Source organism: Herpailurus yagouaroundi, unplaced genomic scaffold (genome assembly GCF_014898765.1).
Source record: "Herpailurus yagouaroundi ecotype Mexico unplaced genomic scaffold, PumYag 163, whole genome shotgun sequence".
Lineage (NCBI taxonomy): Eukaryota > Metazoa > Chordata > Mammalia > Carnivora > Felidae > Herpailurus > Herpailurus yagouaroundi.
In genome coordinates, this window is record NW_024412404.1 from 34491218 (window position 1) to 34517551 (window position 26334).

Consider the following 26334-nt stretch of genomic DNA (forward strand, 5'->3'; position numbering starts at 1 on the left):
CACCCAGGACTGAACCACCCAGGCATCCCAGCACTTAACGTTTTTTATCACAAAAACAGATCATTGATAGTACTACATTAAGGAGAAGGCTTCCTTGAAATGCTTACTTGGCTTTCACTGTTGATTATCTCTTCCACTTTTTTTTTTTCTTAGTGTCACCTCACTTCTGGAATAAGGAAACAACCGGGTAAGAAACAGTCTTAAAACCGCAAGTTGAAATCGTAACACAAACCTAATATTTAGGGACATCTGTGCTTGTTAGTATCTTCAAGGTACATGGGTTGTCTTACCCTAATCCTTATGTTTGGAACAACATCATCTGCCTGCTTTGTGTTTCTTTCTAAATGTGTACACATTTTCTGGCTCCACCAGGATGTTTTCATTTCTGCCTCTATCCCACTTAAAATAGTTTGTTATCTCATTGCATTTCATGTTTAGAAATCTTCTCTTTGAGACATTCCATCTTGCTTCCAGCAGGGGAGGTAAATCTGGTTGAGTGTTAATTACTAAAGGAATTTCTTCAGACTCGAATCTACCCTCATGCACTTTGCTTCAGAGCAGATAGAAAATGTTGCTCTGAAGAAATTACAAGATAAAAATCTCTAAACCAAGGGCTTAATAACCAAGTCTGTAACCAGTATACTTTTCCAGAGTAGACTTCAAAAGGTGTATGTTGGTTTTTAAAGCCCTAAACAAGGGAAAACTCCCCAAACAGGATACATAAATGGCTAATAAATATATGAAAAAATTTAAACTTTTCTACAAATAAAGAAAAGTACATTAACACAGCAATGCTTTCTTTTCATTTTAAGTAAGAGACTTTGTTTTTGTTTTAATGATACTCAATATTGGCAAGAGAGTACAAATTGCCAGATGGCACTATGGTTGGCAGTATAAACTGTAAAATCTTTCTCAAAATAAATGTGCAATATATGTCATACCTTGTGGCCCAGTAACTCCATTTCTAGGACTTTCTCCTAAGACAACAGTCTGAACACAGAAAAAAAAAAACTTACATAAAGATAATCTTTTTTATAATTTATAATCATAAAATGTAAAGAACTATTCCCCTCGTCAAGTATATTAGTTTTTTTAACCTACATCCATAGATAAGAGGATCTTAAGCATCCTTTTACAATTGTATTTATAAAGATAGAAGGAAAATAATTGTGAAATGACAGTAAATGGGAAAAGCAGAATAAAGATGCATAAGCAAATATATATATAACATCTATAAAGTATATATGTGTGTGTGTGTGTGTGTGTGTGTGTGTGTGTGTGTATAACATCTATAAATTCTATAGATTTTTAGGAAAAAATCTATACTATAAAGTATATGTGTGTGTGTGTGTGTGTGTGTGTGTGTGTGTGTGTGTGTGTGTATAAAACATCCTCTTGTAAAATAACCAGAGGATCTTTGAGGTTCCAGGTATGATTCTGTAAAGTGAAGAGAGCAGTTCAGTACCTTACCAATGTATTGTCGTCACACATGTCATTACTCTCTGGAAACTATAAAATGATGTCAGTGACCACTTGTATTAGCTCAGACTCCTAGAAGCAGAGCTTGAGACAGGGTTTTAGGTTTATATGATTTATCAAGGATGTGCTCTTAAGAAAAAGCCGGTGAAAGCTGAGGGAAACAAACTAGGAAGAGAAAGAAGCAAGGATGTGGTTTCGGGTAAAGTCTAGTCCTAGCCTGATCCTGGGATGCTCTGAAGCATAAATCATACCATAACATTATTGGTGATTCCCACTCCCAGAGTGGTTATGAAGGTGCGGGGTGGGGAGAGAAGGGTGGAGTCTGTGAGCCAAGTTCAGAGCAGCAGGGCTCAGGGTGCAACTGCAGAGGGGATCTGCACTGGTCCTGTTGTGTCAACTAAGCCATCTAGGTCCCTTGTGCAGATTTAGTGAGGTCACTGTGTGGCCCTATGAGAACCATCAAGGAACCCAGCTTTTTATTCTCTTAATGTTAACTAGCTACTGACTTTCAAAGACCACACCCACATTTAATTATGCAACAGGAAAACTCAGTTTAGAGAGTGTCCCTTCCCCTGGCATGGGCACCACCCACTGTTTCCCTATTGGTTGTAGATAATGACAAGTGTTGGGGGTGGGGCAGGAGTGAGGAGATGGGGTTGAGCCCTCCCTATCAGGTAGGTAGCGATTTCTCTGGACTTTATTTTCCTGCTGGGTACAATAAAGTAATCGAATTAAGTCAATAAAGCATCCTTAATCTGAGCCTAGAAATCCCCATGAATTGTATCCAAAATTCAGCATTCCATGCAATTTTCGGGGATTAGGGTACCTAACTTTCATCAGATTCTTTAAGGAGACTTTCAGCTGACTTCCAAACTTCCTTCCACTCCAGCACTCTAATTATGGGAATGAGAAGACACTTAGGTCAAAAGAAGAAATCAAACCTTGCATTCTTTGTCCTGGTTTTATAAATATCTTAGATTAACAGAAGGATTCTTTGTTCTCACTTTCTCTCTACTCCCATTCAGATTTAGGAAAATTAAATGCAGGCTCCCAAGACACATCAAATAACTTTCAAGGCTACATTTTTGATGCCCCTAAGCCCTGTGAGAGGTGGATATTATCTTCATTTTACAGAAGAAGAAACTGAGGTGCCTGGGAAACAACTCATCCAAAGTCCAACAGCACCCTCTTGTGGTTTAGGTCCAGGATGGCAAAGACTTGTGGAATCCAGTGGCTTTCAAATGTCGGGGGGAAATACTGTGAAGAATTTTTATTTAAAAAAATATATATACTTTTTCGTCCCCACTTTCTTAAAAATGATACTTCAGAAATTCAGCAACACAGATGTGTAAAATATAAGGGGAAGGCTCAAATCCCCAATTTACGTAGTATAGCAATTCTTTTTTATATACATAGATTTATTTGATTGATTTTTACAAAAATTCAATTATATTATACACCCAGTCCTGCAACTTCTGTCCAGACAGTATATTACAAGCATTTTCCATGTCAGAACATGAAGATGCACCTCATTCATTTGAAAACTGTATCTAAAACAACTTACATGTATTAAAGATCTTCATTAAAGATGTTCATTTGAATCTCCAGGTTAAATTGTGAACAATGAAGCTTTTACCATGGAGAAATTATTTGAAATTCTCATAAATTACTTATGGAAGCCAAAGGTCTGCACTGTTCAGAAAAACTCAGAAACTGTTCAGGACCACTCATGTGAAGCTGCCCAAGGAAGCATGCACCCACAGCCCTAGGGAGCGGCCCTCTATTTAAATGTCAGAAAGAGTTCAGGTCCATCTGCTGTGTTCAGATGCTCATCACATCATAATTATAAACTGTAATAGCAAGAGAACAAATCAGCTGCTTTATCATGATTATACTGTATTATACATAGTTTTAGCTCTTACAATTTTGGTATCCTGCCTGTCTAACTAACTATACTTGTAATAGGGTTTTTACAAGTTTTGGACTTTTATGGTTTAGCTTTTAATTAAAAAATTTTTTTAATGTTTATTTATTTTTGAGAGAGAGAGAGGGAGAGAAAGAGCATGCGTGAGCAAGTTGGGGAGGGGCAGAGGGAGGAAGGCACAGAATCCAAAGCAGGCTCCAGTTTCTGAGCTGTCAGCACAGAGCCTGACGTAGGGCTCAAACTCACAAGCCATGAGATCATGACCTGAGCCAAAGTTGGGCACTTACCAACTGAGCTACCCAGGTGCCCCGTAGTTTAGCTTTTAATTTTATAAAATGTTATTATATTTTGAAATAAGTAACCTAAGAACTAAAATCCAAATGTTAGATAGATAGATAGATAGATAGATAGAGTATAGATGTATAATTATTTAACAAATCTTACTCAAAACAGGAAATTCAAATAGCTTCAAACTGAGCTATCTAAGCTCAATTTGGCAACGCAGAAATGCAATTGTACCGGGGCGCCTGGGTGGCGCAGTCGGTTAAGCGTCCGACTTCAGCCAGGTCACGATCTTGCGGTCCGTGAGTTCGAGCCCCGCATCAGGCTCTGGGCTGATGGCTCAGAGCCTGGAGCCTGTTTCCAATTCTGTGTCTCCCTCTCTCTCTGCCCCTCCCCCGTTCATGCTCTGTCTCTCTCTGTCCCAAAAATAAATAAAAACGTTGAAAAAAAAATTAAAAAAAAAAAAAAAAAAAAAGAAATGCAATTGTACCTATCTTATGATGCAGACAAAATTCCAGGGGTGAAAACTTAAACACAACATTCTTTCATGCAATCAAAATGTGATGGTTTTGAAACTTAAAGTAAATGATTGACTGGGGCGTCTAGGTGGCTCAGTCAGTTAAGTGTCCACTCTTGATTTTGGCTCAGGTCATGGTCTCATGGTTAGTGAGATCAAGCCTCACGTGGGGCTCTGTGCTGACAGTGTGGAGCCCGCTTGGGATTCTCTCTCCCTCTCTCTCTCTCTCTCTCTCTCTATCTCTCTTTTTCTCAAAAATAAATAAACATTTAAAGTAAATGCTTGATTGACACAGGAACTGAATATCTGGATATTTTCAAAATGACTTTGTTGAACCTCTCATGTTACAGTATATACCTGAAAAGTGTCTTATACCAAAAGTATAGCATGTATAGCATGGCGGCTAATGGTTCCAGCTCTGGAGTCTGATGAACCTGAGTTTGAATCCTAGCTTTATCACTAACTGGACAATCTTAAGCAAGTAACATCACCTTCCTGAATTTCATCTGTGTAAGGGGTTTATTAATCCCCAAATAACAGGGATGTTGCAAGAATTATATGAGTTTGTGACAATAAAGAGTCTAGCACAATGACTAATGCTGAATAACCATTAAGGATTATTACTGTTTCAAAGGAGAAGCAAAAGCCACCAACAGCCAAGTGAAGCATGCTCTTCTTTGAGGTCTTGCTGAGCCACAAGTAGTTTGTCAGGACTTCTTGTCTCATCTGCCTAAAACCCACATGGTACTCTTAACCACTTCGTTGCATGATTTCACGGTGAGTGTCCATTTTTAGCAAGGGGATGCCCTTTGTTATACCTATTTTTCTTCTTTTCTGACATCTTTATGGGAAATGGAAAGTGTTAAAGTTAAGTACAAGAAAAGGCAAACATTAACAGTCAGAGAAAAGACTCTTACTGTTGGCCTCTGAGGAAAGCCAACCAGAGGCACTTTGATGCCAACCTGATCTGAAGGGGAAAATTGCTTCCAGACTAGAATTCACAGTGGATTTATTTTGTCTTCTTTTTCATGAAAGTAATACGTATACTTGGTAAGGGGAAAAAAATTACATACTACAGAGAAATGAAGCATTACATTTCCTATCCCCAAACACCTGCAGTCCTGGTCACTTGCTTCATTTTATCTAATGGTTTTGGGGTCTTTTAGGGTCACCTCCATTGGAAGTGGTTTGAATAGAACAATCTTATTCAAGCATTTGTAAAGTCTGGGGTCAGGAGATACTGAACCAAAGGAAACAAAAGGATTCTGTGTCCTTCTGGTTAAGGCCAGGGTCAGCACTAGGAATTAGCAGACATCCTTCTAGCAGAATTTGCAAATGGAATTCTGGAATAAATGGGCCAGCAGGACCCAGAGGGAATAAGGTTTGTCTTTCCTATTTACCTTGTACTTCACCCATCCCCAGAGTTTCTGGGGAGAACCAAGCAGAGGACCATCATAAACTGAAGAAATGCCCACAGCTGGTCCAAAGAGCAAGGCTTGGAAACTAGACTAGGTACCAGATCCCTTCCTGTCACAACCAGGCACCTAGGATGATGACAGAATGAACTCGACCCTGAATAGTCCAGTCCTGGCACCCAGACAGATCCCTTGAGAAAAAAGATAGGAGAGAGTCCACCTGGTGAGATGCAGTATTCTCTTAGCCAAGCCAGCCACATCCAAATTGGAATGAATATATCAAGACATGCTAGCCAACATGTGACTTAGCTAGCAGGAATTTGGAGGCTGATTAAGGAGATGAAAGCAACCCAAGTTCATTTTATTATGGAGAGTTGCCAGCAAAATAAATCTAGATTATCATTATGTATTTATACCCATGAAGGGAACAACTTGGCATGGATTGCAAAGTATTTAATTATAATTTAGACATATCATGGCATTCAATGTTTTGTTTCATTATGGCTTTATTTACTGACATGCCAACATGACCACAGAAAATGCTAAGTTCCTGCCAGTACTTCACTGACCTCCTGTATTGTTGGGAAAATTTTAAATTAGCTGCATAAGGGGAAAAAAAGATTTATTTTCATAAGTAGCTTATGTGTGATGTAGTAAGATCAGTAAAACTAGAGGAGGAAAGGTGTCTCCTTAAGCACACAGCTCTTTGAATCTTCTCTGCCTTCTCAAAGGCTCTTCCTCCACCTCCACATTATCCTTCTAGGCTCCCCCTCATTTAAGCTTTCCACTTTCCAGTTAGAATGAGTTTCAGGGCATCTGGGTGGCTTAGTTGGTTAAGCGTCCAACTCCCCATTTTGGCTCAGGTCATGATCCCCCAGTTTTGTGAATTTGAGCCCCACGTTGGGCTCTGCACTGACTGACAGTGAGGAGCCTCCTTGGGATTCTCTCTCTGTCCTTCTCTCTCTGCCCCTCCACTGCTCACACTATCTCTGTTTCTCTCCAAATAAATAAACTTAAAAAAATTATTTTAAATTAAAAAAATGAGTTTCTCCTTCTTTTCTACTTCTGGGGTGCCCTGTTTTTGCTTAAATAATTGTACTAGAAATGTGTTTTAAGGATTAAATTGGCAACCCGTCCCTCCTAATGGTCAGTGAACTCCCAAGAGGGCACCAGACTTCATGAAATTGCCTTACTCATTACGTTACATTACTCAAAGAAGTACCATGCTTCAGTCAAAGAGAATAAGGAAACATCAGTTATCAGGGATATGAAAAACAAAGCCACAATGAGATACCACTCCATATCCACGAAGACAGTTGTAGTCAAAAAGTCAGATAACAAGTGTTGGCAAGAATGTGGAGAAATTGAAACCCTCATATATTATTGGTGGGATTGTAAAATGGTACAGCTACTGTGGAAAACAGTCTGGCAGTTCCTCAAAAAATTAAACATAGAGTCACCATGAGATCCAGCAATTCCACTCCTAGGCATATAGCCAAGAGAACTGAAAACATTTGTCCACACAAAAACTTGTACATGAATGTTCATAGCAGTATTATTCATAATATCCAAAATGTGGAAACAACTCAAGTATCCATCATCTGAAGGATGGACCAACAAAATGTGGCATATCTATACAATGGAGAAATGGGCGATAAAAAGAAACAAAGTGCTGATACATGACACAACATAGATGAATCCTGAAAACTTGTGATAGGTAAAAGAGACCAGACACGAAGGACACTGTACGATTCCATTTACACGAAAGGTCCAGAATAAGCAAAACTAGAGAGACAGAAAATAGATTGGGGGTTTCTTAGGATTGGTGGAATTGGGGGGAATGGTCAGTGACTGCTAATGGGTACCAGGTTTCTTTCGGGGGTGATGAAAATGTACTAAAATTGATTGTGGTGATGGTCATTCAACTTTATGAATATCCTAAGGTCACCAAATTGTATACTTTAAATGGCTGAAGTGTATGGTACATGAATTATATCTCAATAAGGCTATTAGTAAAAAAAAAAAAAAAGGAAAAGCTCTTTAATACTGAAAGGTATGATTTCTAAGATATAAAGCTAACCAAAAAAAAAAAAAGTACAGAAACAAAAACCAATGTGCAAATTTATAATATATGTCTGAGAAACAAGGTAAATAAAAGTATGCATGTAACAGTTTATTTTTGCAAAAAGAATCACAAGAAGAATAAACCAGAAATTAACAATAATGTCAGAAAAGTGGGGGGAGGGAAAGCAGAGACAGTGTCACTTTTCTGAGTAAAGTTTTGTGTACAGTTTTGACTTTTGGAACTATATCAATGTTTTTATATATTCAAAACAATGAAATCAACAAGTTAGCAGGAAAACTAAAATTGAATACAAACAAAACCAAATATATTGAGCTATGTATCAAATGGATAATATAATCACATGGAGGAAAATAATTTAGGACTGTGAACATATAAACATAGTCTAAAGACAAAAAGAACTGTGAATGAATCTTGAATTTTGTGTAGTAAGTTTGTTATTACCAGCAGTATGGGTGTATTCTCAGAGTGTTTTGTGAATATTGTAAGATAGAGTAAATGACTAACCTTACATTGAAGTTTTTGGAAATCAGAACTTTCGCTGTTGGAAAACAAATGTGTAAATATAAAATGGGGCCTGGAGATGGAGAACTCTGTGATGTTGGACTGGAATTACAGGAATCATTATAAAGTCATTATTTAAAAATACATAGTATAGATTTACCATTTATGTTGGCTGAAAGGGTCTAGAAGCAATAACAACCCAGAAGCAATAAGCACACTAAGTGCCCAGATCTTGGTTTCTAAATTCCATTCCCTGCTAATAGAAACCAGAGCTTCTTGGAAAAAATGAATGATTCTAGCACTGTGCCATGGAAAACACAAAATTATCATCTTGTTGTACAAAGAAGAGTTCAAAGAATTATGAGGACGTGTCAAAAGTTTACAAATTTTCCTACTCAAGTCCGGGACAATTGAGTAATAAAATAAATATTATTACAAACATGTTATAACATGTTAAACAAAATAAGAATCCATGAGTCCATACAGATATAAATAGATAAAGAATACATACAGGATGAATGAATGGATGGATGGCTAGATAGAAAGATAGATAGATAGGAAACCTCCTTATGTTGGAAAGTCAATTGATGAATGTAGATAGAATAGTGGAATTAGAAAGTCCCCATTTGGCAACCAGCATGGTAATAAATTCAGCTAGGAAATATCAATGAGTGTTGAAATTATTGGGTGAATGTTTAATGAGAAATGGAATACTTACATGATCTCAGTATAAGTATACAAAATGCTAAGTGAGAATAACTATAGCAGGGAAACCTTGCAGCAGGTACCACTTTAATCAAGTAATGAAGGTTAACATCCCCATGATAGGACAAATTGAAATTTCATGCTACCTCATAGGATATACTGAAGATACATAGCATCATTTTTGAGATACCCTCCCAAAACACAAAACCTGAACCTAATCACAAGGAAACACATGGCAAAGTCAAACTGAAGGACATTCCACAAAACAACTGAACTTTGAGAGTGTCATAAAAGTCAAGGAAAGATAAACAGATAATGGCGTTTAAATGCAATGTGTATTCCTACATTGGATCCTTTTGTGCCAAAGGATATCTGTGCAACAAATGAAGAAACATGAATTGGGTCTATAGATTAGATACTAATTATCAATGTTAATTTCCTAATTTTATTTTTTATTTTTTTAATTATTTTTTATTACTTTATTTTTTAAAGTTTATTTTTTTAGAAGAAGAGAGAGAGAGAGAGTGAGCACGAGTCAGGGAGGGGCAGAGAGAAAGGAAACAGAATCCTAAGTAGGCTATACTTTATCACACAGAGCCCAATGCAGCGCTTGAACTCATGAATCACAAGATCATGACCTGAGCCAAAGTCAAGAGTTGGATGCTTAACCAACTGGACCACTCACGTGCCCCAATTTCCTGATTTTAAAGGTTGTATTGTGGTTATGTAAGAGAATGCCTTTGTTTGAAAGTATTCTAGGGGCACCTGGGTGGCTCAGTTGGTTCAGCGTCCAACTTCGGCTCAGGTCATGATCTTGTGGTCCATGAGTTCGAGCCCCGCATCGGGCTCTGTGCTGACAGCTCAGAGCCTGGAGCCTGCTTCGGATTCTGTGTCTCCCTCTTTCTGCCCCTACCCCACTCGTGCTCTGTCTCTCTCTCTCTCTCTCTGTCAAAAATAAATAAACTTTTTAAAAAAGTATTTTAGGGGCGCCTGGGTGGCGCAGTCGGTTAAGCGTCCGACTTCAGCCAGGTCACGATCTCGCGGTCCGTGAGTTCGAGCCCCGCGTCGGGCTCTGGGCTGATGGCTCAGAGCCTGGAGCCTGTTTCCGATTCTGTGTCTCCCTCTCTCTCTGCCCGTCCCCCGTTCATGCTCTGTCTCTCTCTGTCCCAAAAATAAATAAATGTTGAAAAAAAAAATTAAAGAAAAAAAAAGTATTCTAAAGTATTCAGGAGTAATGGAAATTATGTCATCAACTTTTCCTCAGATGGTTAGGGGATGTGGAGCTCTTTGTTCTATATTTTCAACTTTTATTTAAGTTTGAATTCATTTCAAAAAGAAAAGATTCCATAAGTCTACACTTCTAGTAAAAACAAACAGACACCAATAAAGGAATAGGGAGAAAGAGAAAGTTCTTATTTACAGAAAAATGCCAACTGAAAAATGTATAAGGAATAATAGTTTTTTGAATCATCATTTTGAACCATCATGTTATTAATTGGTTCAGGCAAGAATCATCAATAGATGTTAAAATTATTGGTCAAAAGTGTATTGGGGACCAGAATATGACTCAAAGCATCTCCTTAAAGATTGCTTATTAATTATAAAAGAAGAAATGGTACCTTTACCAAAATATGGTAAATAACACTGTAGGGAAGTGATCAAAATTAACATCACCCCAGGTTGGATGAAGGAACATGAGATGATTCCTGCTATGATGCACTTAAAGGAGATGCACATCGTGTTGCATTCTTGCCAAGAATGCACACGCATGATGAAGTCACAAGAAGGCACTCAGATACATCCAAAGTGAAGGACATTCTATAAAACAATAGGTAAGCACTCTTTCAAAATGTTAACATCATAAAAAACAGTGCAAGGCTGACAAGCTACTGCAGACTGATATGAGACATGGCAACTACAAGGAATGCATGTTTTGTCCTGGATTAAACCCTACATTTGTGAAGAAAAGTATTTTCATATTCAATATTGAGACAGCAAAATTTGAATATAAACTATTTTAGATAATAATATTTATTGGATCAATGTTAATTTTCCTGAATTTGATAATAACAAACTGTCCTAGGGAACCACAAATGACTCCAGATAGCCAAAAGAATCTTGAGAAAGAAGGCAAAGCTGGAGGAATCACAATTCCAGATTTCAAGATATACTACAAAGCTGTAATAAAACAGTATGGTACTGGCACAAAAATAAACACATAGATGAATAGAACAGAATAGAGTGAAGAAATAAACACACTTTTATATGGTCAATTACTCTATGACAAAGGAGGCAAGAATATACAATGCAGAAAAGATCTCTTCAATAAATGCGTGCTGGTAAAACTGGACAGCTACATGCAAAAGAATGCTGGACCACTTTCTAATACTATACACAAAAATAAACTCAAAATGAATTAGAGACTTAAATGTGAGTCCTAAAACTGTAAAAATCTTAGATGAGAACACAGGTAGTAATGTCATCAGCTGTAGCAACATTTTTCTAGATATGTCTCCTGAGGCAAGGGAAACAAAAGCAAAAATAAACTATTAGGACTAGATCCGAGTAAGAAGCTTTTGCACAGTGAAAGAAGCCATCAACAAAACAAAAAGGCAACAAAATGAATTGCGGAAGATATTTGCAAATGATATGTCTGTTAAGGAGTTAATATCCAAAATATATAAAGAACTTATGCAAAAAAATTTAAAATAAAATAAAAAAAAGAACTTATACAATTCAACTCCGCCCCCCAAAAAACAATATGATTAAAACATGGACAAAGGACCTAAAGAGACATTTTTCCAAAGAAGACATACAGATGGCCCTCAGACGCATAAAAAGATGCTCAACATCATTAATCATCAGAGAAATCCAAATCGAAACCACAATGAGATATCACCTTATACCTATCAGAATGGCTAGTATCAAAAAGAAGAAACAACAGGTGTTGGTGAAGATGTGGCAAAAAAGGAACCTTCAGGCATGATTAGTGGGACTGTAAATTAGTACAGCTACTGTGAAAAATGGTATGAAGTTTCCTCAGAAAATTAAAGATAGAAATACCATATGATCCAACAATTCCATGACTAGGTGTTTACTCAAAGAAAATGAAAACACTAATTCAAAAAGATACATGCACCCCTATGTTTATTGCATCATTATTTACAACAGGCAAGATAGGGAAGCAACCTGAGTGTCCATCAACAGATGAAGTGATAAGGAAGATGTGCTGTACACACACACACACACATACACACACACACACACACACACACACACACACACACACACACACGAAATATTACATAGCCATAAAAAAGGATGAGGTGACATGGGTGAACCTATAGAGTATTGTGTGAAGTGAAATAAGTCAAAGAAAGATGAACACATATGATTGCACACATATGTGGAATCTTAAAAACAAAACAAATGAATAATCAAACAAACAATAAAAGAGATAGTTATAATTCGAAGGAGATACCCGTTTAACAGTAAAGGGTCTTTATCTCTTCAGCTTACTCTCAAATGTTTAATTAAAAAAAAGAAGAATGTGTGTATATGTATGTGTATGAGACAGAGAGAGACAAATGTATCAAATTGCTAATAAAAGGTGAAGTTTTCAAAATTTTAATTTGTAAAGGAAAGAAATCATTTTGCTCAATTCTGTATCCCCAGCCCTTTCTAGCATACCCTTTGGAACATAGTAGAAACTCAACATAATTTAATAAATTAAATGCTTACATTAAACGCCAAAGTCCTTTGAATTGCAAGTGGTAAGACATGCAGTTCAAAATCCTCAAGAGATGAAGGAAGTCAGTACATTTAACCGTGAAGTCAAAGGGTATATTTGCTTCAGGTATAGCTAGATCCAGGAGTTCAATCAATGTCATCAAGATCTGGATTTCCTTTCTCCCTTTCTCTCTCCCCCTTGACCCTATTTTCCTATGCTGGAAATAGTTTCCTCTACTCTTTTTCTTAAGCTGACTCTCCATATGGTAGCCCCACATAGCTCTCTAATTCAGCAGAAATAAAGATATTTCTGTCCAACTGTTCCATACACTTCCAATACTAATCTCACTAAGCTGACTTGAGTAATCAGAGAGGATGAAAAATGCTGATGGGCAGATGTAAGACTTGTGTTCTCAAGTGTGATCTATATGCCTCATGAAATGAGCAGGCTTAAAGCTTTCAAAACACAAAGTCATGCAGAGTCTTGGAACATCATCACTAAGAGAAGTGTGGTCAGGTTCTTCCTTCTCCCCGGCCCCTTTTGATTAGCTTCTCTCTGAGCCTCATGGCACGAAATTGATAGACACTACAAAGTCCCCAAAGTGAGTCTTCAAAGGCCAAGCTATTTATTCTTAACCCATGCTTCAAAATAAAATGCTGTCTTTTGAAAGTTAAAGGAAAGAAAGTTCTATTAATCTCTTTTTTGAAGAACAGTGATGAGATGTGATTACCACTCTTATATACTCCATTCCATCTGTTATGATAAAATCAGTTCAATCAATCAAACAGTGGACATTTTTAGACACTTGGGTTAAGATCATTTGGAGGAGTGCTGTCAGATTCCAAGAAGTAAAAACCACGAACTCTGCTGTCAAAAAGCTTTCACTTCAATCAGGGAAGAATTTACACACTGGAGACATTCACTGGGGATCTGATCTAGTCCCTAGGTGCCAGGGGTCTGGTGGAACTTTGAGTTCCCTGCACATTCTGTGGGTTCAAAGACAAGGGGAGATTAGGGTGCCTATGTGGCTCAGTCAGTTAAGCATTCAACTTCAGCCTCAGGCCATGATCTCACAGTTTGTGAATTCGAGCCCTGTGTTGGGCTCTGTGCTGACAGCTTGGAGCCTGGAGCCTGCTTCAGATTCTGTGTCTCCCTCTTTCTCTGCCCCTCCCATGCTTGTGCTCTATCTTCCTCTCAAAAATAATTAAACATTAAAATTTTAAAAAGGACAAGGAGAGATCAAGAGGGATTAGAATATGACATTGACGAGGGTATGGCTTCTCCTATTCACTGATATGACCCCGTGCCTAGTAAGCACCATGCCTGGCCCATAGTAAGCACCAATAAATATGTGTTACATGAAAGAATGGACTGAGGATGCCCAAAAAGGCCATCAGAGAAAGTAGGAGGGAAAGTGAAGGCTGAAACGAGGGATGGGGATACACTCAGGGCCTGAGACAACATGGGGTAGCTGGCAGAAAAAGGCAAAGCCAGGCCACACTGGAACCAATGACTCACACTGGTGCAGAAGGGGAGCTTGGTGAGCAGCAGATGGTACAGAGGTACCAAGCCCCACAGGGCAGTGGTCACTAATCTGCAGTCCCTGGGCTACATAAGCTAGCAGATGTGTTTTGTTTGACCTCTTTAGTGTTTTAAAATTTGGGAAATCTCATAAGGCATCCAGATTTCTGGCCTCTCTTGAACACTCAGAAGATCTGGCACCTGTGAGCCACGTTGTCTCTTGGGCACAGTTGGTGGAACTGAGTGGCCTCACGGCCCTCACGGCCCCTTCAGTTTACCACCCTCCACCCCATTCCCAGTTTTGTTACCCCTGGGCCAAGTCTCCCCTTTATGTGACTTGCAGGCTCCACAGGCATTTGAGCTTGTGGCAGTGTGTGGTGGCCTGCGAACTGTCCTCAGTTACCTCTGATAACCCACTTAAGCACCTTCATCTTCCTCTTTGCACCTTTCTGCGTTGTATTCTGTTCTCAGTGACATTTCACAATATTTTTAAAATAAGTAAGAGGCACTCAGAAGTTTGGCAAAACCAAGCTAGTGCTTGAAAACTGTGAAACAAAGAGGCATAAACAAATGTCTCAACACAATTTGCCTCAAAGCGTTCCCATAGTCCTGCATTAATTGAAAGACCAAGAAGCAAAGCCATTGATTATTCCTACTCCCTTCCTGTAAAGTCCCTGAGCTACAGTCTCTTTAAGGACATTGGTATGAATATTTTTGCCATCTTCCTTCTCTAGTATTTTCAGAAACTTAACACATGCTGGACGTGGCAGGTGCGATTCTAATTTTAATATGGGTGGGAGTCGACCCAGCCAACTATTCGAGAAGGGCTTTGGGAATTGTGTCAGAGCATCAAGCTAGCTGGAGCACTGTGCTGCCTGAACAGCATCCCATTTGGGCATAGGTCCACTGAGTGGGGGCCTCCTAGCCAGCTAAACCCCCGTGAGCTATGAGTGATTAAAAAAAGAAGAAGAAGAAGAAGAAGAAGAAGAAGAAGAAGAAGAAGAAAAAAAAAAAAAAAAAAAAAGCCAGCACCTGCTCCAGCTTTGGCTAGAGCCCTAAAATAGAACAAGCATTTCTCACGAAAGCTGAACTTCAGTATCTGCAGCTGCTTTACTTCCTTATCGAAAATCAATTTCTGTCTACTATATAACATACAGAAATAGGATGAGCTCCCCCGCCCCCTGCCCTACTTTCTAATTCACCACTTTTCTGCTTGACCAAAGGAATCTGTTTGAACACTTTTGTGTAGATTTGGAGCCAAAGGGGGAGGTTTGTTTGTTTGTTTGTTTCTTATGAAAAGCCATTGACCCACTAAAAAGAAGGCATCCTCTTATTAAAGAAAAAATTTTTAAGTTGTCCACTTTTAAAAGGAAGCATACAAAAAAGATAAAATAAGAGGAAGCATACAGCTCATAGTTGTTCTTTGGTTTTCCTTTCTCAGGCAACCTGCAACAGGATGAATGAAAGAATAAACACAGGAACATAAAACCTTATTCAGTAAATACAAGCCATAAACAGCCTTCAGTGTGGTATAATAATACACATGGTGGGAGACAGAGAAAATGGGATGGCAGGAAAAGGGCAAGAGAGGGAATGAGAAACACAGAGGCAATGAGAGAGACAAGTGTCCTCAGAAATGGGCAGGGAAAAGCCTAAAGCTGACTCCTTGTTCAGACCACTCTCCAGGCTCCCAACTTTAGTCCCTAAATTCATCTTACATCCTCACTGTGCAAACGCTGTATCTCCTCGGCCTGTCTCCACGAGCCTCCAGCACTCCTATCTAGTCTATTCAGTTTGGTCCCTCATGCCTTGGATCCAGCCTCTGGGGCGCCCTGATAAAACCGGCCACAGCATCTTCTTTCCCCCAAACATGTCTGAATCCCCTCAAGAATAACTAGCACACTCAGAGTAGAAATATCCCAATGATAGGTTAGTCATCTTACATTATCCAGATCTTTTCTGAGAGTGTGCGTGGTTTATTGACTACATTTGGATAGCTCATTTTTAGGAGTCGAGAAAAAACACACACACCTAGCTCTTTATAAAATCATCCACTTAACTAGCATTTTCTGATATCCTGTTAAGCACCATCTAAGATATTGAGAATAACTAACTCAAGAGGGCATTTCTCATCTCCTAAGACATAATTATCTAGTATCCACACCACTAGCCATTCTGTCAAATATCTTATATGCAGCCCTATTATTTCTTTTATTTAAGTAAATGCAAGTTGCCAATAGTGAAGTTAGCCAAGCAGGGTAAACATCTTAAGAGGAAAAAAATCTATTCCTTAAACTTCACCCACAGAAGTAAGATGCTTAAAATATGCACATTAAAAAAACTGTTTGAAACTGAGGGTTGATGGGGGGTGGGAGAGAGGAGAGGGTGGGTGATGGGTATTGAGGAGGGCACCTTTTGGGATGAGCACTGGGTGTTGTATGGAAACCAATTTGACAATAAATTTCATATATTAAAAAAAAACCTGTTTAATTTAAAATGTAGAGGAAGAAAAAGTATTTTAAAAATAGTTCTGAAAAACAATAAGGAATTATAAGTCATCCATAAGGTAAACAAATTTCATCACTTCCTTCCTCCCACCACCCTTCTAGCCCCATTGATTCTGTAGTGTCTCTTGGTAAAAAGCACATAGAAAGAGGAAGTTAAGAAAGATAAATGGATTCTAAAGTCTGTGAACTCAGTAATGTATCTTCTCTTAGCTTATCCTTTGATTTAGGCAACAACTCAGCTTCTACTGCTCATCCTTGTCACTGGCCTTCCGGTTATATCAGATAATTCTTTGAAGGCCTGGCATTCTTATTGTCAAATACAATTGCTGGTTAATCTGATGGCTATCTCCTCTTCTAAAGAAAGTCCTTATAAAACCAGATGAAAATGTGTCACATCTAGCCTCAGAGCTCCAAGCTCCTCCCTAGTCTCTGGTTCCAACAGTGAAGACTGAGCAATGTTCTCAGCAGGCCTGGGTATGGGAGATCCCTGACCTTGTTCCACTTATGTTCTGAATTTATGTTAAGTCCAGAGTGAAGCCAGAAGTTCATTTGAATACTATTATGAAATCAGTTAATTTTCTGTTCTACTATAAGGGTAGCAAAGTGATTTGTCCAAAAACCATGTCATGCCTCTGCTCAAAACCCTCTGGTTGTTGCCCATCTCACTCAGAGAGAAGCTACGATTCTTCAGGGGCCAACAAGTTCTGTCAACATGTCCCTACCCTATCTTGTTAACAGTCCATCCTCCTTTTCTACTTCCTCCTCCATGCCCACTCCACCATCCATATGATCTTGCTGTTCCTTTAGCGATCTCAATCTTTTACTCACCACAGGGCCCTTGCCTTTGCTGTGGCTTCTGCCTAGAATATTCTTCCCTCAGATATCCAAAGGCTCACTCTCTCAATTCCTTGAGGTTTCTGCTCAAACATCACATTAACCACAAGAAATTCCTTGACCAGCCTTTCTAAATAGCAGCAGCCCATTCCTACCTCAGTATCCATCATCATTTTTAAATGGCTTTATTGAGAATAGTTCACACGCCATGCAGTTCACCCATTTAAAGTGTACAATTCCATAACTTTTAGTGTATTCACAGAATTGTGCAACCATCCCCTTATCAATTTGAAAACATTTTAATTGCCCCAGAAAGAAATTCTGCACCTTTTAGCCATTACTCGCAATCACCCCAACTCCCCAGCTCTAGGCAATCACTAATCTGCTTTCTGTCTCCATATATTTGTCTGTTCTGGACTTTTCATATAGATGGAACTGTACAATATGTAGTCCTTTGTGATTGGCTTCTTAGTGTAATGTTTTCTTTTTTTTAAGTTTATTTATTTATTTTGAGAGAGCATGCACGTGGGCATGTGCACACACATGCAAGTGGGGGAGGGGTAGAGAGAGAGGGAAAGAGAGAATCCCAAGCGGTCTCCACACTGTCAGCACAGACCCTGATGTAGGGCTCAAACTCACCAACTGTGAGATCATCACCTGCATCTAAACCAAGAGTTGGATGCTCAACCAACTGAGCCACCCAGGTGCCCCTTAGTGTCATGTTTTCAAGGTTCATCCTGGTGTACCATGTATCAGTAACTCATTCCTTTTTATTGCTGGATAATATCCCATTTTATTGCTCTTTTCATCAGTTGATGGATATTTGGGTTCTTTCCACTTTTTGACTATTACGAGTAACACTGTTAAGAACATTTGTGGACAAGTTTTTGTGCAGACGTATGTTATCATTTCTTTTGAGTATATACCTTGTAGTAGATCCCCATTATTTATTTATTTTTATCCTGCTTTATTTTGCGCACTTATTACCATATGATATATGATATATTTATTCACTTCTTTTTATTGCCTGCTCTTTTCCTGCTAGAATATAAGCTGCCTGAAGATGAGATCTTGGTCTGTTTTGTTCACTGCTTAGACTAGTACTGGCACATCACAACATGCAATACATGTTCATTGCATGAATGAAAGAAAGCTAGTATCATTAGGGCAAATTGAGGGAGGAAAATCTATTAAATCAGTAAGCTAACTGTGTACACATTATAAATCAATTTGTTGGACGAGGTTTGGAATGACACCTTGCAAGGAAGCAAGAACATTTTCAGAATTGTAATCCACCTTCATCAAATGACCTCTCGGTGGCCTCAGTTCCTTCTGTGTGAAATGTCGGGACTGGACCAGTATTCCTGACTGCTTGCAGCCCCATATTCCATAATCTAACATAAAAATTAACAAGTGACTTTATTTGCCCATACAAGTGTTTCTCTTTCATTTATTCATCCATCCAACAAATATTTATTAAGTGCCTTCGTGAGTCAGACAGAATGCAGGTACCTAATTTGGCATATCGACACTCATAATCTATATGGACAATGATTACAACATTGCTGATTTCATTTTTTCTTTTTTTTTAACAACAAATATAGCTGAATTGGGCTTTAAAAAATGAACCCCATCTCTTAACTATTTTAAGTTTCTAAAGAAGACATAGGCAGAAATTGGAAGTCTGAAAAAATCAGTATCAATGCAAGTTTATTATTATTTATTTTAGTGTCTTCCAGTTTCACACAGATACAAAATGCATCCATTATCAGAAACAGAGAGGGGGTAAATAGGGCGGGGTGGGAAAAAAGCTCTGTCAGACTCGAAATGAGATAATTTCTTCTCTAGGCATGTCTTCCTTGACACAGCATAATCCCTCAAATGTCAGGAGACAGAGAGAGTAACAAAGTCAAAAAGCCTTTTTCTACTCCTATTGACATTGTATCAATGAGTAAGCCACATATTTTGTCTCCCTTGAACCTCGGTTTCCTCCTCAATGGTAAGATTGTGGATTTAAAGTTGAGACCTCAGTCTCTTTCAGTTTGAACACGACTATCTGCAGGAGGAGAGCAATCCAGAGAAATAAGATGTCCTATTGTTCAAAGGCTTTGTTTTTGCTGGAAAGATATACTTGCAAAATCACTGGCTATGTTCCTGGACCAAACACCCCAAAATGTACTTTGTCAGGGATATTTTCTATGATTACGTCCCAGGGACAATTTTTCATCATCTGCCTACTGCGTAATTTTAAGAAAGCATTTTGGGAGAACAAAGTGGACTAGGAAAGTAATACACAAATGCTTCATTCAACAAATGTTTATTTGCCTATGATGTTTCAGCCTGCAGGCAGGAGGTGGTTAACGTTTTCTCATTTCTCATTTAGCTTTTCTCACCCAACCTGCATTGGGTCTCCATGAGACCCACTGGCACACTGTTTTATAAATGAGAAAAACTGAGGCTCTGAGATGTGAAAAAATTACCTAGGATGATACAAGTAATAGGCAAAGACTGGACACTCTTTCACCCTGTAAATACAACTCCAACTGTATATTTTACATTCACATATGGATATAGAATGTTATCTTTGCATATGAAGTGTACAATATGTATTGGAGATGATAGGTGCTAATAAGTATAATTCATATCCAGAAAAGGAGGATATATTACCCTGTAACTGGAAAGTTTTATGGAAAATTGCAAAATATGACCAAATTCCTTTATTTTAAATTACCGATACAAATCATAAGGCACCTCTCTAAAAGAAAAAAAGATTCTAGTGAACTTTGGAAGTTTTGAAGTTCTGTTTTTAATAAAATTTAGGTGAATGAATTATTCACCTTTTCTATGGGTGGGGGGGACTTCCCTCCCCACCCGGCAGAACTGATTAAAAGACACCTCCCTGTAACATGAGCTCAGTAATTAGACGACCAGGACACTGCATGTTACTTCAGTTCTTAAAATGTCAGTTTCCTCTTCTGCATGATGTGAGGGCTGTATGGGTATGAGGCTCTGCAATCTAGTTCTGCATTACAGCCCTTTAACACGATCCTGGGATATAAATTTCATTTTCAAAATAATTCTGTAAAATTGTAAAAAAAGAAAAAAGTGGGCTGTAAACGAGTTGTATCTGCTGGTTTCAAATAACAGAACCAGCTCTTGCTATTGTAAAACAAATAATAAAATAGAGAAACTCTGGGAATTGAAGTTAAAGCAATAGAATGAAGCTTAGAAAAGGGAACGAACTAGAAAGGTCAGAGGCTTCAGTGGTAGAAACAAAAAGGCATCACCTTCTTGTTCAGTAGGTTTGACTGTTTGGGGCCAGTGTAAAGTTTCAGAGAGAGCACATCTGAATGATTTAGTTTGTGACTTCTGCCCTGGTTTGGCCAAGGGAGGGACACTTCTTGTGCATGGTGGATCTATGTTATTTCTGATTAGAGATGACCTCAGATTCCCCCAAGCAAAAGTTGGGTGCTGTTACCAGAAGAAGAAAGAGGAGGCTGGGCAGGCAAAAACAACAAATGTCCATGAACCTGATGTCAAGAATTTGGCCTCTCTGTCCCCTTGGAGGGATCTGTGACATGGGTTTGGGGCTAGGGACAAATACAAGCCATGAATAGACATGAGGATAAACCCTGGATCAAAGCTATGGTCTAGGCCAGGAAGGGGCAGGCCAGAGCTGGGAAAGGCGGATGACAGGAGAGGGCACTTGGAGCTCTGAGGGGTGAGCAGCTGTATTTTCTGATACGCACTTCATCGAGCCGCCTGCACCGAGAATGCACCACATGGTCAGTGGAATGGAATGCAGGGCAGACACCAACCCCTCCAAAGCACAGAAATGTGATACAATGCCTTCAGCCTAATGCACATCCGGGCATTTTCTCTCATTTAATTGCAATTCTTTGTGGTGTCCAACAAAATAAAGATGGCCAGCCTGGGTCAAAGGGTCAGACCAGCCAAGTGAGAGTGGTCACGCCCAAACTACCCATTTAGGTGAGACCAGGGACCTTAGCTGAGGCAGGGAAAAACTGCCCTCTTTCCATTGTTAAGCTGAGGCTCACACAGCTGGTAGCAGAGAGGGGTCCTGGTTTGGTTTGGAAGGTGCTGGTACCCCAGGGGTGGAGGATACTGCTATGATAAATGCATAGGGTGCAGTAGCCTTTGGAGCCAAGGACTGGAACCAAAGGAGCAATATCAGCTGCCAGATCCAAGAGGTCAGTTTGAGACTGTGGTCAAGAATGAGAGAAGAGACCAGGGACTGAGATTTAAAAAGGCCTGGAAACACAGTGGGAAGTGGGATGGTTTGAAAAAGTTCAGGATTTAGACTACACAGCCCAAGAGCCAAAGTCTGTTCTCATTGGGTGCTGGTCACATGACAGGGGGTCTAGCAACCAATCAGAATCATTTAGTGAGGTAGAGCTAGGCTAAAGGAAAATTGGCAAATACAAGAGGTGGCCATGGGCACCTGATCCAGAGTGGGCAGGAACTGGGGGTCTAAGGCTGGAAGCCAGAGTCCCAAAGGTAAAAAAAAAAAAAAAAAAAAAAAGGGCACTGGCCAGTAAATAGACTTCTGCTTCCAGCAGTACTCTCCAGGTGAAAACAACACGTCCTTAGACTTGGTAGTGATATGTACTAAATGTGAGCCATTTCTTTTTTTCTTTAATTTTTTTTTTCAACGTTTATTTATTTTGGGGACAGAGAGAGACAGAGCATGAACGGGGGAGGGGCAGAGAGAGAGGTAGACACAGAATCGGAAACAGGCTCCAGGCTCTGAGCCATCAGCCCAGAGCCTGACGCGGGGCTCGAACTCAGGGACTGCGAGATCGTGACCTGGCTGAAGTGGGACGCTTAACCGACTGCGCCACCCAGGCGCCCCGTGCCATTTCTAATTGGGCAAGCACATTAGCTTTAAAAAAAAAAAAAAAAAAAGGTGCTGTTTCTGTAAGACAGTGGTTCTCAACCATGGCTGCACATTGGAATCACCTGAAATCTTGAATAGGTTGATTCCGGCTCCACCAATAGAGTCTAGTTTGGGATGCAGTCTGGACTTTAGGGGTTTAGTCCTGTTTTTCATTAGGCTTAAAATCATAAATATTCAAAACCTGGAAAACTGAAATGTCAACTAACCCTTCTAACAACAAACTAGCTCCTGATCAGTAACTCAAATGCCCTTTTTGTGAGCCCTTGGGAATGAAGAACCATGCCTCATTCATCTCTTTTTCTCTCAGCACCCAAAACAGTGATGGGCACATATTAAACACTCAATAAATGTATTTTCAGTTCAAACATAATATTTCTCAAAGGGCACACAACAAAATGTTAAGTTGTTCTTTTGGTAGTGAGACTATAGGTGACTTTAATTTTTTCATTTTTTATCTCCATTTTTGTATTTTCAACAGTGAACATGAATTACTTTTAAAGTTAAAAATACATCTTTTTAAAATACTCATTGGGAAGGACTATTCAGACTCCATTAGGAAAAAAAAAAGGAATGCTTAATGTCATCATTGTTTAAATATTTCCCAATTAAGTAGTTTAACATTCATATCAAGACCATGAAGGTTCGGTTTGAGTGTGAGAAACTAATCATTCATGAGACTAAGCGACAGGAGCAATTATGTACATTTTGTAAATTTTTGTAGGCAGCAACAGGAACTGAGGACACATATAACTAAATGCTTTACCAAAAGGGTCTGAGGTGCTGATTACTGCTGGATGAGAACATGGGAACCTTTGGTTTGCTTCTTCAATATCTAATTTACATTCAAACATCAAATACTCAGTTTCTAAGTTGATGGTTACAGAATACTAATAGAGGTGTCACATTAAGATTCCTCAACCACAAAGGATTCCTTAAAAAAAGCTGAGTTTTGTTTTGAAGTGGCTCTAATCAAGGATAACTAAACTTTGAGTCAGAGTATTCTTTGTGTTTAATCTGTTACTGGAGCAGTTGTATCTTGTAAACTATTTCAAACATTATTAAATTTGTGTTTGCCTGTTTAAAAAAAATTCTTTTTTTAAAGGCACTTCATACTCTAGTGGTACTAACTACAAAACCCTGCACTGAGACAGTGGAATATACAGAAGGTGACTGCAGTAAACCTCCGTTAATAAGGTTGTTATGATACAGGACAATTCATGACTATAAATGAAAACTTTATAGCCGCATGTAAGAGTTTTGGGGTTTCTTTCCCCCCTCAGAATGTTAAGCAGTTTCCCCTCTTATTTTCTTGTAAAGAAAGCACACTTTAAAAACCAATTTTTTTTAAAGTGATACAGAATACAGTAAACTGATATTCTGTCTGTTGTTCTATTTTGCAGACTATCTGTGGTGAAACATTATTGGAATACCTAAGTGATGGCTGTTTATTGTTTTTGATTAACATGAAATATGAAAAGAGAAGATACTTTCAGAGTATTGAAAGGAGTATTGCAGATGACAAACTTGAGTAATTACTACAGCAGACCACAAAGGATTAGTTTTACAGCAAGAAACTTGGGGTAACCTGGTGAAGTATTTCACTCGTGTGACCGAGCAGGTTGGGGGGTGGATGGTTGGGATTGCTTAGCATTGCTGGTGACTGAGGCTTGGCCGGGTTCGGGGTTAATTTCTCACTCATCGCTTCAGACTGTACAGAACATCCTGCTTATGGTGGAACTTGTGGTCCCTCCCTCAGGTCGAGGCTATCTTAAAATGGCAAGATTAGCAGCAGTACTGGAGCCAGCCATTTAAAAGGAGGAGGGCTGGCTGGCTCAGGCTGCTGGGTGTGAGAGAGATGACGATGTTCTTGTCAAAAGCCCAGCCAGGATCGTTTCAAATTTCATTGTTATAAATGCCCTGCACTTAGCAGCATCTCCTACTTTCATCCAATGGAGTAGGTGCTGAAGAATCCAGAAGCAATATGAATGAGAGTGAGGAGGGCTTTTGCACAGGATATAATGTCTCTAGACCCCAGCTGAGTTCTCATTTGGGTTCAAAGAACTGACCTGAGGCATCAGAGTCTTTTCCATGTTCATTTGAATATTTTTTTTAATGATGGAACATTTATGCTTTCAGTGGTTACATCTGAATTTTGGAACTAGTTGAGTCCATTCAGTTATAATCAAGCTGGGCCAATAATAACTTATGTTTGGATAATGCTTTTCAATTCACAAGGTGCTGTAACAATGCCTTGCTTCATTTAATCTTGAGGACAACCCCTGGTTCTTCTCAAGTTGCAGTGGAGGAAAGTGAGGTTGAGAAGTTAAGGGATGTGCAGAATTATAAAACAGGAATTGGACTTGAATCCAGATCTGATTCCAAATCCATTGTTTTTTACTCCATATCAGAGGCTCTATTTTTAATTTAAAACATGTGAAGCAGTACTATGGGGCAACCTAACTAATTTTAATGTTTATTTATTTTTGAGAGAAAGAGCGTGAGGGGGGAGGGGGCAGAGAGAGAGGGAGACACAGAATCCGAAGCAGGCTCCAGGCTCTGAGCTGTCAGCACAGAGCCTGACATGGGGCTTGAAATCACGAACCATGAGATCATGACCTGAGCCAAAATCTGACACTTAAGAGACTGAGCCACCCCGGCACCCCGCAACCTAACTAATTTTAATTCACACTTCATAATCTTGTGCTAAAGACAATTCAAAAAGAGGATTTCCAAAAACATTTTGAGCAATGGCATCCTCATTAGAATTAGCGTGTGTTTTCCTAAGAAATAAATGTATGGTTTTCCTATCTTTCCAAGTACATGGTTACATTTTAAAAGTCCCACCATTTTATTGTCACAATTGGCAAGACTTTGAAATGCTTACTATATTCGCTTCCATAAAAATCATTATGCAGGAAAAAATACTGGAGGAAAAAGCTATTTAACATCTGTGAAAGGGAAAATTGCAAAGAATCTCTAATGGCACTAAAACCAGACTTGTGGGCTACTTTCTATCTGGGAAAAGAAAAACATGTTAGAATAATAATATTAATTTAAAAACATGTTAAAATAATATTTATAATAATAATACATCTACAGAAGAACCTCATTATAGTTCTAGTAATTCTAGAAAGTCCATTATAATTCTAGAAAGTCCAAGAGAATAAGGAAATACAAGAGAGGTGGTCCCCTAATTCATTTTTTTCCTCCCATTTTTGGTCTTTGGTCATTTGTTCCATTGTGCCCACCTTTCTTTTCGGTGTAGTGACTATATATAGGAAATCTGCCTGCAATAGTGTTATATCAAGATAAAAGTGTCCTATAGGTGCCCAAATTAATCATTGAGTAGCTGGACACTGGTGTGCTCCAGCAGCTCAGAGCTGAATGTTAAATATTCAGGAAATTTGGGAGCCAATTGTTAAACTTTTGGTATTTCAAACTGGCTATAGTGGGAGTATTTACACCATGGAAATCAATAAACTGCTACACATCAGGTTGCCCCCCACCGCAACCCGTATTTCACACGCTGCTGACAGGAGGTGTGAGGAATTAGGGAGGGGGGTTACTGTTTGGTACCCTACAAATGTTGGAAGTCACAAACTGAGTCTTCTCCGTATCAGCAAAGAACAAAGAATGTGCCATCTTGTCCAGTGACTTTGGGCCTCATTTATAAATAGAATTTTAATAAAGCTGAGAGAGTTGGACTTCTTTTAGGGACATTTCTGTAATGTCAAACAAACATTTGGTGCTACACAAGCAATTCAATGTGCTTATAGTGAGTTGTTTAGTTTACTTTCTAGTTAAAATAATGTAAGATGGTCACTATATATTGTTAAGTGGAAAAAAGTAGGTTATAAACTACACACATGTGATCCAAGAAAAATCATTGTAGACATGTATATTCTGGGAACATAT